The sequence below is a fragment of the Felis catus genome, chromosome B4 (assembly GCF_018350175.1).
Source record: "Felis catus isolate Fca126 chromosome B4, F.catus_Fca126_mat1.0, whole genome shotgun sequence".
Taxonomy (NCBI): domain Eukaryota; kingdom Metazoa; phylum Chordata; class Mammalia; order Carnivora; family Felidae; genus Felis; species Felis catus.
In genome coordinates, this window is record NC_058374.1 from 86,591,907 (window position 1) to 86,602,417 (window position 10,511).

At 34.4% G+C, this 10,511-nt stretch overlaps 1 long non-coding RNA gene across 1 annotated transcript in view; it reads left to right on the forward strand.

Annotated features, from left to right (window-relative positions):
• LOC123386623 overlaps positions 1 to 7,338 on the forward strand; it is a 214,133-nt gene extending 206,795 nt beyond the window's left edge. Inside the window, exon 3 of the long non-coding RNA XR_006600818.1 lies at positions 6,679 to 7,338. This is a non-coding gene — a long non-coding RNA (uncharacterized LOC123386623). The remainder of the gene's footprint in view (positions 1 to 6,678) is intronic.
• The last annotated feature ends 3,173 nt before the right edge of the window (positions 7,339 to 10,511 follow it).

Sequence of the window (10,511 nt, forward strand, 5' to 3'; positions counted from 1 at the left end):
TCTGCTATACAGATATATTTGAAAAGAAAATCCAGAACAAAAGCCAATACAAGGTGTGCAGCAATAGGAGAGGTCCAGGGAGAATTGTATCTCAACAGATACCCTCTTCTTACCATCTGGCACCATTCTAAGCCAGGCCACCACTTGGACTGTCCTAATCCCCTTGTAAATTATCTCTACATCCATCTTTCCCATTCCAATACTATTTGTATATGGAAGTTAGCATGAACTTTTAAAAATATGACTTCATATTTTTTTTATAAACTCTTTGTGGACTCCCAAATATATGTAACATCAAATCAGTTACCTGCTGACCTCTATACTTTTCAAATCTTCTCTTCCCTCTATGTTTCATACTGTCATTTGAAATGTCTTTATAAAAGACTCTAAATATTCCATGTATTTCTCATATTGGGTCCTTCATAGATGCTACTGCATTGACCTATAATGCTCTTTCCCCAACATAGCTGTATCCTTCACATCATTTTGATTTCTAGTCATTGTACTTTAAAAAGAGCCAACTCCAGGGCCGCCTGGGTGGCGCAGTCGGTTAAGCGTCTGACTTCAGCCAGGTCACGATCTCGCGGTCCGGGAGTTCGAGCCCCGCGTCAGGCTCTGGGCTGATGGCTCAGAGCCTGGAGCCTGTTTCCGATTCTGTGTCTCCCTCTCTCTCTGCCCCTCCCCCATTCATGCTCTGTCTCTCTCTGTCCCAAAAATAAATAAACGTTGAAAAAAAAATTAAAAAATAATAATAAAAAGAGCCAACTCCAGTAGTGCCTGGGTGGCTCAGTTAGTTGGGTGTCCAACTCTTGATTTCAGCTCAGGTCAGTATCCCAAGGTCCATGGGATGAAGCCCCACAATGAGCTCTGGACTGACTATGAGTGTGCTTCAGATATTCTCTCTCCTTCCCTGTGCCACTCGCCCCCACTTTCTCTCTTTAAAATAATAAAAAAGAGAAAACTCTAACTACTATTACTATATTAATTTCAATACCACCCGTTTCTATATTTTTAACCATCTGTTTCCTTGATTGCATTGTTTATTTATTTATTTATTATTTAGACTTTGTACATCTCCACTTATAATCTATATACAGTGGGAAGGACTCATGTCAGTATTGTTCAGAGCTCATCACAGGGTTACACACAATGATGCTTGATACTTCTTAAATATATTGATAAGTACTTAAAACCCCTGGTTAAATTATGTTATCAGTATTTGTGTATGGGATTTTCCCATAGTTCCCAAGGTACACTATTGAATTGTATGAGCTACACTTTATCCATCTTTATAGTCTCCGCTGGTTTGCCTGACCTAAAATGTTTTGTTCGATAGTGACCTTGGTTTTGGGGGTTTTTTTCTTTTCAAAATTTTATTTAAATTCTAGTTAGTTGACCTACACTGCAATAGTGCTTTTAGGAGTAGGATTCAGTGATTCATCACTTACATACAACACCCAGTGCTCAACATTGTAAGTGTCCTCCTTAATATCCATCACCCATCTAGCCCATCCCCTACCCACCTCGCTCCATCAACTCTTAGTTTGTTTTCTATGTTTAAGAGTCACTTATGGTTTGTTTTCCTCTCTTTCTTTTTTTTTTCCTCCCTCCCATATGTTTATCTGTTTTGTTTCTTAAATTCCTCATTTGAGTGAAATCATGGTATTTGTCTTTCTCTGACAATAGTAACTTTGAACGTGATATAACAGTACACTCATGTATTCTGTTCTACGTCCTGCAAATACAGCACTGAACAAAATAGGAAATGTTTCTTCTTTCTTTGGATTTACTACTTACTGGAAGGAAACAAATTCTAAGTTAACAAATATTTCACATTTAGGCTGATGATAGGTACAATTTTTAAAAAGTTGGACATGGGGGGCATTGGAGTGGCCCAGTCGGTTAAAGCGTTGGACTCTTGATTTTGGTTCAGGTCATGATCTCATTGTTCTTGTGATCAAGCTGCATGTTGGGCTCTGTGCTGATAGCATGGAGCCTGCTTGGGGTTCTCTCTCTCTCCCTCTCTCTGTCTGCTCCTCCCCCACTCACATTCTTGCTCTCTCTTAAATAAAAAGTTGGACTTGTTAAGGTGACAGTCAGTGATGGTGGGTGGCTAATGATGGATTTAGAATGGTCAGAAAAAGCTTTTGAATAAAATAACATTTAGTGGAATTACATAAATTCAGAGGGAGCAACGTGGTTTCCTTGCATTAGGCATCCCTGGACATAAAATGGTGCACACAGACACAACAATAAACATGACACAAACAAAGGCAGTCCACCTAGAACCAGGAAAAAAATATTTTTATGTCATTTATTGCTCTAAGTAGAAAAATGATTTATCCATATTGTACTTTTTAACTACAAGTTTTTTTTTAACTTTTATGAGAATTTTCATCTCTTTGTATAGTTTTTTAAGTTGTATTCATGTATATGTACCCTGTCGGTACAGAATGTGATTTCTCAGACTTACAAACTACACTGTATGTATATAAAATGAAATACGGAACTATTCTGAACCCTTAGGTAATTGGAATGTGAGTGGTAATCTATATTGTACATATAAGACAGTCAACTTTTTAATATGGATTTCTCAATTGCATAGAAAACAAACTCTTCCAAGCATGCTATGTCACATTATTTAATGAATATATAAAGTGATTTATATGCAAAGGCATATTAAGTGACCATTTTTCTTCCCACTGTAGGTAAAACAAAACCAGAGGTTAAGATAGGGCATGAGATTTCTTTCAAGCATGAGACACTGAACAGCAAGGTAGAGTTCTTAAGTTTTATAGATGTTAAAAATGGGGATGGAAATGAAAGTGCTGATGCAACTTTTACTCCAAAAGTGCTTCCCTAATAAAATTTACAAGGTTCAATAAAATTTCTATGATGTCTTAGCTCATGTCAATCTTCTCACGTAACTCTGAGGTTTTAAATGCACCAAGACATTGAAAAGAGTGACAACTTTGAAAACTACATTAATGTATTAAGTAAGCAAAATATTTCTGGAAAAAAAAACTTTGGGGAACTTTGAGGTAAATATGTTTTTCAGATATGGTATTTTTATTGTGGGGAGAACACTTAACCTGAAATTTGTCTGTGTGCCATACAGTACCGTTAAATTCAGCAATACATTTTACAGCGAATATCTAGAATTTATTCATCTTGCATAACTGGAACTTTATACCTATTGGTATAAAGGCATAAATTTCACATTTCCTCTTTCATGTAGTCCCTGGAAACCATCATTCTCCTCTCTGCATTTATGAGTTTGATTATTTCAGATACCTCATATAAGTAAAATCATGTAATATTTGCCCTTCTGTGACTGGCTTATTTCACTGAGCATACTGTCCTCTAGGTTCATCCAGGTTGTTGCAAATGACAAGATTTCCCTTTTTCTAGGACTGAAATATATTCCATTGTATGCACCATATTCGCTTTCTCTATTCATCCATCAATGGATATTTAGGTTGCTTTCTTATCTCCAGTTACAGATAATGCTTCAGTGAACATGGGAGTGCAGATATGTCTTCAACATCCTGATTTCAGTTACTTTGAGTACATCCAGAAGTGGGGTTGCTGGATCATATAATAGTTCTTTTTTTTTTTTTAAATTTTTTGATGAACTTCCACACTGTTTTCCATCCTGGCTGTACCATCTTGTTTTCCCACTAATAGTTTTAGTTTCTCTACATCCTCTGTAACAGTTGTTATTTTTTAAAATAATATCCATCCTAGCAGATATGAGGTAATATTTATTTTTTTTAAAAATGTTTTTTTATTTGGAGAGAGACAGAGCACAAGTGGTGGAAGGGGAGAGAGGGAGGGAGGGAGAGAGAGAGAGAGAGAGAAAGGAGAGAGAGAGGAGAGAGACAGAGAAAGAGATAATTCCAAGCCGGCTCTGGAATGTCAGTGTAGAGCTCGACATGGGGCTCTATCTCACAAACCATGAGAATCATGCATGACCTGAGCTGAAGTCAAGAGTCAGACTCTTAACCAAGTGAGTGACCCAGGTGTCCCTGAGGTAATATTTCATTGTGGCTTTGATTTGCAAATATCAGAATACATTTTGGACATTAAAATCAAGTTAAATTGACTAAAAATAATTATTTAAATTTGGAATTTTAAGAACCAAAGCTCTATCTTTTCAGTATCCATAAAAACGAATTCATTTTTATAGAAAAGTTAGAATCCCAAATTCAGTACACTGTAATATTCCTTTTTTGTTTATATTTAATATGTTTGTTTTTATATATGAAGTAAAAGCCTCCTATTGCCTTCTCTAACTATCCCTTTAAAGCCTATTATTATTTACATGTCTGATTTATCACCTTATAAGCCTTTTACTAAGGTTGTAATCATGAAGAAACTTGTCTTAAAACTTGTGGAAAGTTGGTTTAGATAGTCTGCTCATGAAAAAATTTGGTTTTTGTTCTGAAATAAAACTAGTTTTGGAGTCGTCTTTTTCAGAGATTTTTGCTTTGCAAAGAATATATATCTATGGGAGAACTTTCTGCAACCAATGAACATTCTTGCTATTTTCCAAATTTTGGTAATGATGTTATGCATCAAATATCACACCATCTTACACTGTTCCCCAGGTCTGTGCAGTCAGAAACTTCACCAAGATTTCTCAAGCAATACAAGCTATTTCTTATACATATGTTCAGTACTTTTCTACATTACCTTAATTATTATTGGAATATCACATTTGTCGCACACACATACATCAGTGACCAAGACATAGCCTGTGCAAGTGTCCTGTATATTCCTTGCCCCCATTTTAAAAGATTCTTGCCTACTATGCATACACATACATTAAAAAAATATTTTCTAAAAAATTTCAAAACTGAATGGCTTTGAAATGAAATTTTAATTAAATTGTTAAGACAGATATAACTACCAAATGAAAGTAACTGTATTTTAAATTTGTAGCTTATGGTAATCTGATGTTCACACACAGAAACTGATTTGGGTAATTAAAATAATATGCAAATGCAATGACTACAAAAACCTCTTGTAACACTAGTCAGGATTAATGAGAAGGTCTGCCTTTAGCTAGAAGGGGTGTCAAACAGTGGCTATGAGAATAGTATTTTAACTATTACTGGAATTTTTATGTTTAATGTTAAAATAAACCAATATTTGATTTTTGTGTCATTCGGAGTGTCTCGTAAGTCACAGTTCTTATAATATGAAACTCCAGTAATGAGAATAAGGTTTATGTGGCAAACTTTTTAAATGAGAATTTAAATGAAAAATAATTCCTTTTAAGAAAATATTTGAGTATAAAGTCACGATTTTCAGTTGCTAGGACCATTCAATCCATGTGGAATTATAGATAACAGCAGGATCTAACAACAACAAAAAAAGATTGTATTCATCACATGTTAATTAGTCACGTGATAAGAAGAGGTACGCCAGTGAGGTGAGAAAATAGGGTAAGAGTTCACAATATATCAGAAAAAATGAGTGTGAAAAGTCAGTACTTAATTTAGAATCCATATTAAATATTCATGGCTTAGATTCATTGCAGCGTTTTAGTGTGCTAGTAAATATTTTGATGTAATTGAATCAGTGACTTGTTTTGTGGTGTGGCTGTTGCTTTATTTGTTTTGTTTTGGTTTTAGAAATATATTGAACTACCTGAAAAAAAACAGATATTTATTCAACAGCCTTGCCAGATGTTTTATGGGCACTGTGAGCAATTTTCTAACATTCTACACTTGGAAGAAAATTTTGCTTTATTAAATTTCCTTCAAATTGCATCACATTAAAAAAAATGGTTCCAAATCATCAGATTGAATGTAAACTTGCTGCATACAGCTTGGATTGGAATATTTAAAATTTTACTTAAAATGTAAACAGCAAAATTGTCAACCAGTAATTATTGCTTTAACACACACACACACACACACACACACACACACACACACACATTTTCATAAATGTAAATGACAATCTGAGGGTTATATTTGTCCCACATCAATTATGTATGTAAAACATGTTAATATTTAGATTCAAGAAGATGCATTTTTGTGTCATGTGTGTGTGACTGTGTGTATTCACTAAAAACAAATTAAACAATTTTCTATGGACATTAAGGATCACATACATTAATCACTGACATCTTATACCACATGATATTACTTTAGTCTACAATTAAATATCGCCCAATCTCATGTTCATGAAGGACTATTTAGTAAGGTAACCACAGTATTTTATTTTATTTTTTAAAGTATAGAACTTTTTTTTTTTACATGTGAGCTTTAGGTGGGAAAATTTGCAAATAGCAATTAAATCTTGTCCTAACTTTTTAACTTTCTTGTTAATACAAATAACAGGAGTTGATATATTCAACAGTGTGTATTCAATGATAAATGTATTTTGCAGTTACCATATTATGAATCTGAAAAGTAAAAGAAAAAAAATAGACAAATCAACAAAAGAAAAAAGGGTATTCTAAAAATAATGGTGCCCAAATGTGGTACAGCTCAGAGCCTGGAGCCTACTTCTGGTTCTGTGCCTCCCACTCTGTCTGCCCCTCCCCTGCCCATGCTCTGTCTCTCTCACTCTCAAAAATGAATAACTGTTAAAAGATGTGTTAAAAAAGTCTCTCTACCAATAACTGGATTGCCTGATAATCTTTTCTTTTGAACCCTCTTTTAGGATTTCGAAGCATTTTAGTTTTGAGAAGTTCCATTTTGGGAAGAATGTAAGATGTTAGAGAGACCAAGAGGGATTTTGCTGAAAGAAGCAGTAAAAAACAGGTAAGTCACCCATTTAAGCATTTTGCATTCAAATCACTTTGATTACAAATTCTACATAGTTCAAATAGCGTTTGATCATGTATTAAGAATTTTTGGTACACAATTTATGCTATCACATGAGCCCTTAGAATATGCAATTGATACTCATTATTTACAAAGTCTGTATTTGCTAATCGTTTTGCTAGCTAAAATGGGTCTGTAAACCCAAAGTCTCAATACATGCAGCTCTTTTATAGTCATTTGTAGATATGTGCACAGCAGTGCTAAATTTGAGTTTTCTGACGTGAGCATTCCCAGCTCAGGTCAAACATGGCACAAATTTTTGCCTTTTTATTTCAGCTTTTATGTTATAAACAAATGTCTTTCCATTCTATTAAGTGCCACTAAATTGTTTTCTTAATTTCTTCTTTGTGTGGTTTTTAGTGTAGAGGAGCACAATAATATTATTGTTTTTAATGTTTATTTATTTTTGAGAGACAGAGAGAGACAGAGCATGAGTGGGGGAGGAGAGAGAAAGAGAGAGAGAGAGGGAGACACAGAATCTGAAGCAGCCTCCAGGCTCTGAGCTTATGGGGTACCTTAGTGGCTCAGTTGGTTAAACGTCTGACTCTTGATTTCAACTCAGGTCATAATCTCACGGTTTGTGGGATAGAGCCTCACATTGATTTCTGTGCTAACACCATGCAGCCTGCTTGGGATTCTTTCTCTTTTCCTCTGTCTCTGCTCCTCCCCTGCTCATGCTCGATCGCGCTCTCTCTCTCTCTCACTCTCAGCATAAATAAATAAAGTTTAAAAAATGAATTTATGTATTAGTTCTAAATAAGTGTGTGTTTGTTTTCTTTAGGACTTTCTAAATACAAAATTATATCATCCACAAACATGTAATTTTACTTCTGCCTTTTTTATTGGACTTTTTACATTTCTTTTTCTTATTAATTTCTCTGGCTAGGACTTCAAGTAGTATGTTAAATAGAAGTGGGAAGAGTGGTCATCCTTGTTTTTCCTGATCTTAAAGGAAAAGCTTTTTAGCTTTTCACTGTTGAGTATAATGTTAGCTGTGAGTTTGTTATACATGTTTTTTTATTATGTTGAGCTACTTTTATCCTATACACAATGGGTAAAGGATAGTCTCTTCAACAAATAGTGTTGTAAAACTGGATATAGACATGTGGGAAAAACAAATTAAATTGGACCCCTACCTTACACCACACACAAAAACAAACTCAAAATGGATTAAAGATTCAAACATAAGTCCCCAAACTGTAAGACTCCTAGAAGAAAACAGAGGAAAAGCTTCTTGAGATTGGTCTTTCCAGTGATTTCTTGGGTAGGACACCAAAAGCATAGACAACAAAAGCAAAAAGTTGATAAGTAGGACTTGATCAAACCGGAAAAATCTACACAAAGAAAACAAGAGAATGAAAAAGCAACCTGCAGAATAGGATAAAATATTTGCAAGCCATATATCTGGCAAGGGGTCAATATCCAAAATATATAAGTAATGTCTACCATTCAAAAGTAAACAAAACAAAACAAATTAGCTCAATTAAAAACTGGGCAAAGGCCTCGAACACACCATTCTCTGAAGAAAACATACAGATGACCAAGAGGTATATGAAAAGATGCTGAAAATCATTAATTATCAGGAAAAATACAAATCAAAATTCCAATGAAATATGACATCATATATCATATGAAATGTTAGTGTGGGTATTTAAAAACAAGATAATAAGTTTGGCAAAGATGTGGACACATTGAGATCCTTGTACGCTATTGGTGGGAATGTAAAATGTATAGCCACTATGGATTATAGTATGGAGGTTTCTTAAAACATTAAAAATTAAATTACCCTATGATCTAACAATCTAAGTTCTGGGTATATATTCAAAAAATTAAAATCCAGATCTTAAAAAGATATGTTCTCTCATGTTCATAGCAGCATTATTCACACTTTTTAAGATATGGAAGCAACCTAAATGTCCATCTACAGATTATTAGATAAAGAGAATGTGGCATATACATACATTGGAATATTATTCAGCCTTAAGAACAAGGAATTCCTGCCACATATGATAATATGCATGAACATGGCAGAATTATGATAACTAAAATCAGCTTGTCAGAGAAGGACAGATACTGCATGATTTCACTTATATGAGATATGTGATTTAATCAAAGTCAGAGAAACAGAGAAAACAACTGCTGCTATGGGGAGCTAAGGGATGGGAGAAACAGGAAATTGTTTTTCGGTGGGTCAAATGTTCTAGTTATGCCAGGTGAATACTGTAAGTTCTAGATATCTGCTGTATAATGTAGACCTATAGTTAGCAATATGGTTTTTGCACTTCAAAATTTGTTTAGAGTGTAGATATGTTAAATGTTCTTAGTGCACGCAGCACACACACACCACACCACACCAAAAATAAGAGAAACAAAGAGACACAAGAAAACTAAGTTATGTAGTAGTACATCCATTTACTTGACTGTGGTAATGGTATACCAGGTATTTGCATATGTCCAAACTCACCAAATGGTGTACCTTGAATATGTGTAGTTCTCTATACATCAATTTGTTCTTTGTAAATACCTAAATAAAGCTGTTTTTACAAAAATAATCCCAAATACAGTGCTGAAGTGCTCTCCAGTGCTCCTCCAAGTCCGGTTGTGCCTTTTAGAGAAAATGTATGTGTTAAGTAAGCTTTATGCAGGCAAGAGTTAATAAACTATTGACTGTGAGTTTAATGCAAGTGAATCAACAATATGGTCCATCCAGATAAAAGAAAAAGAAATTCATCAATCTGTGTGCAAGTCCACCCTAGAAGGTGCTAAAGTAACATCTATAATGTGTTATGAAACTATGGAAGAGATGAAAAAGAGGCTAATTTTGAATTTTCATGAGGTGACAACCAATTTAAAAAAGCATGTCATTAGGAAATTGTGAACCTAAGTAACCATGAGATACCACTGCACACCTATTAGAATAGCTAAATCTAAAACACTGACAATACCAAGTAATGGTGAGGATGTAAAGAAACAGGTACTCTCATTTCTTGCTGGTGGGGATACAGAATAATGCAACGACTTCTGCCAATTTCCTATAAAACTAAGTACACTCTTCCATATGATCCTACAAGATATGGAAGCAGACAAGGTGTGCTTCCGTAAGTGCATGGGTAAACAAACTGTGATACATCCAGGCAATAGAATATTATTCAGTAATACAAATAAAACAACAATCAAACAAACAAAGCAAGAGCTTATAAGCCATGAAAAAAACATGAATGCAACTTAAATGCATATTGCTAAGTGAAAGAAGTCAATATGGAAAGGTTATATACTACATGATTACAGGACCATGACATTCTGGAAAAAGAAAAACTGGAGACAGTAAATTAATCAGTAGTTGTTAGAGGTTTGGAAAGATGAAAAGAGGGATGGATAGGTAAAGGAGGGGGAATTTGTAGGCCAGGAAACTACTCTATTTGATACTGTAATAGTCGATACATGTCATTAGATACTTGTCAAAACTCTTAGGATGTACAACACAGAGTGAATCCTAATGTAAACTGTAGACAAATAGGAACTCAGTGTACATTTCACTTATTTTTCTGTAAACCTAAAATTAGTCCAAAAAAACAAGGCCTATTAAGGAAAAAACAAAACAAACAAACAAACAAACAAAAACAGAAAACACTGTGGACAGCATTCCGGATATAGAAGCCTAAGAACTTT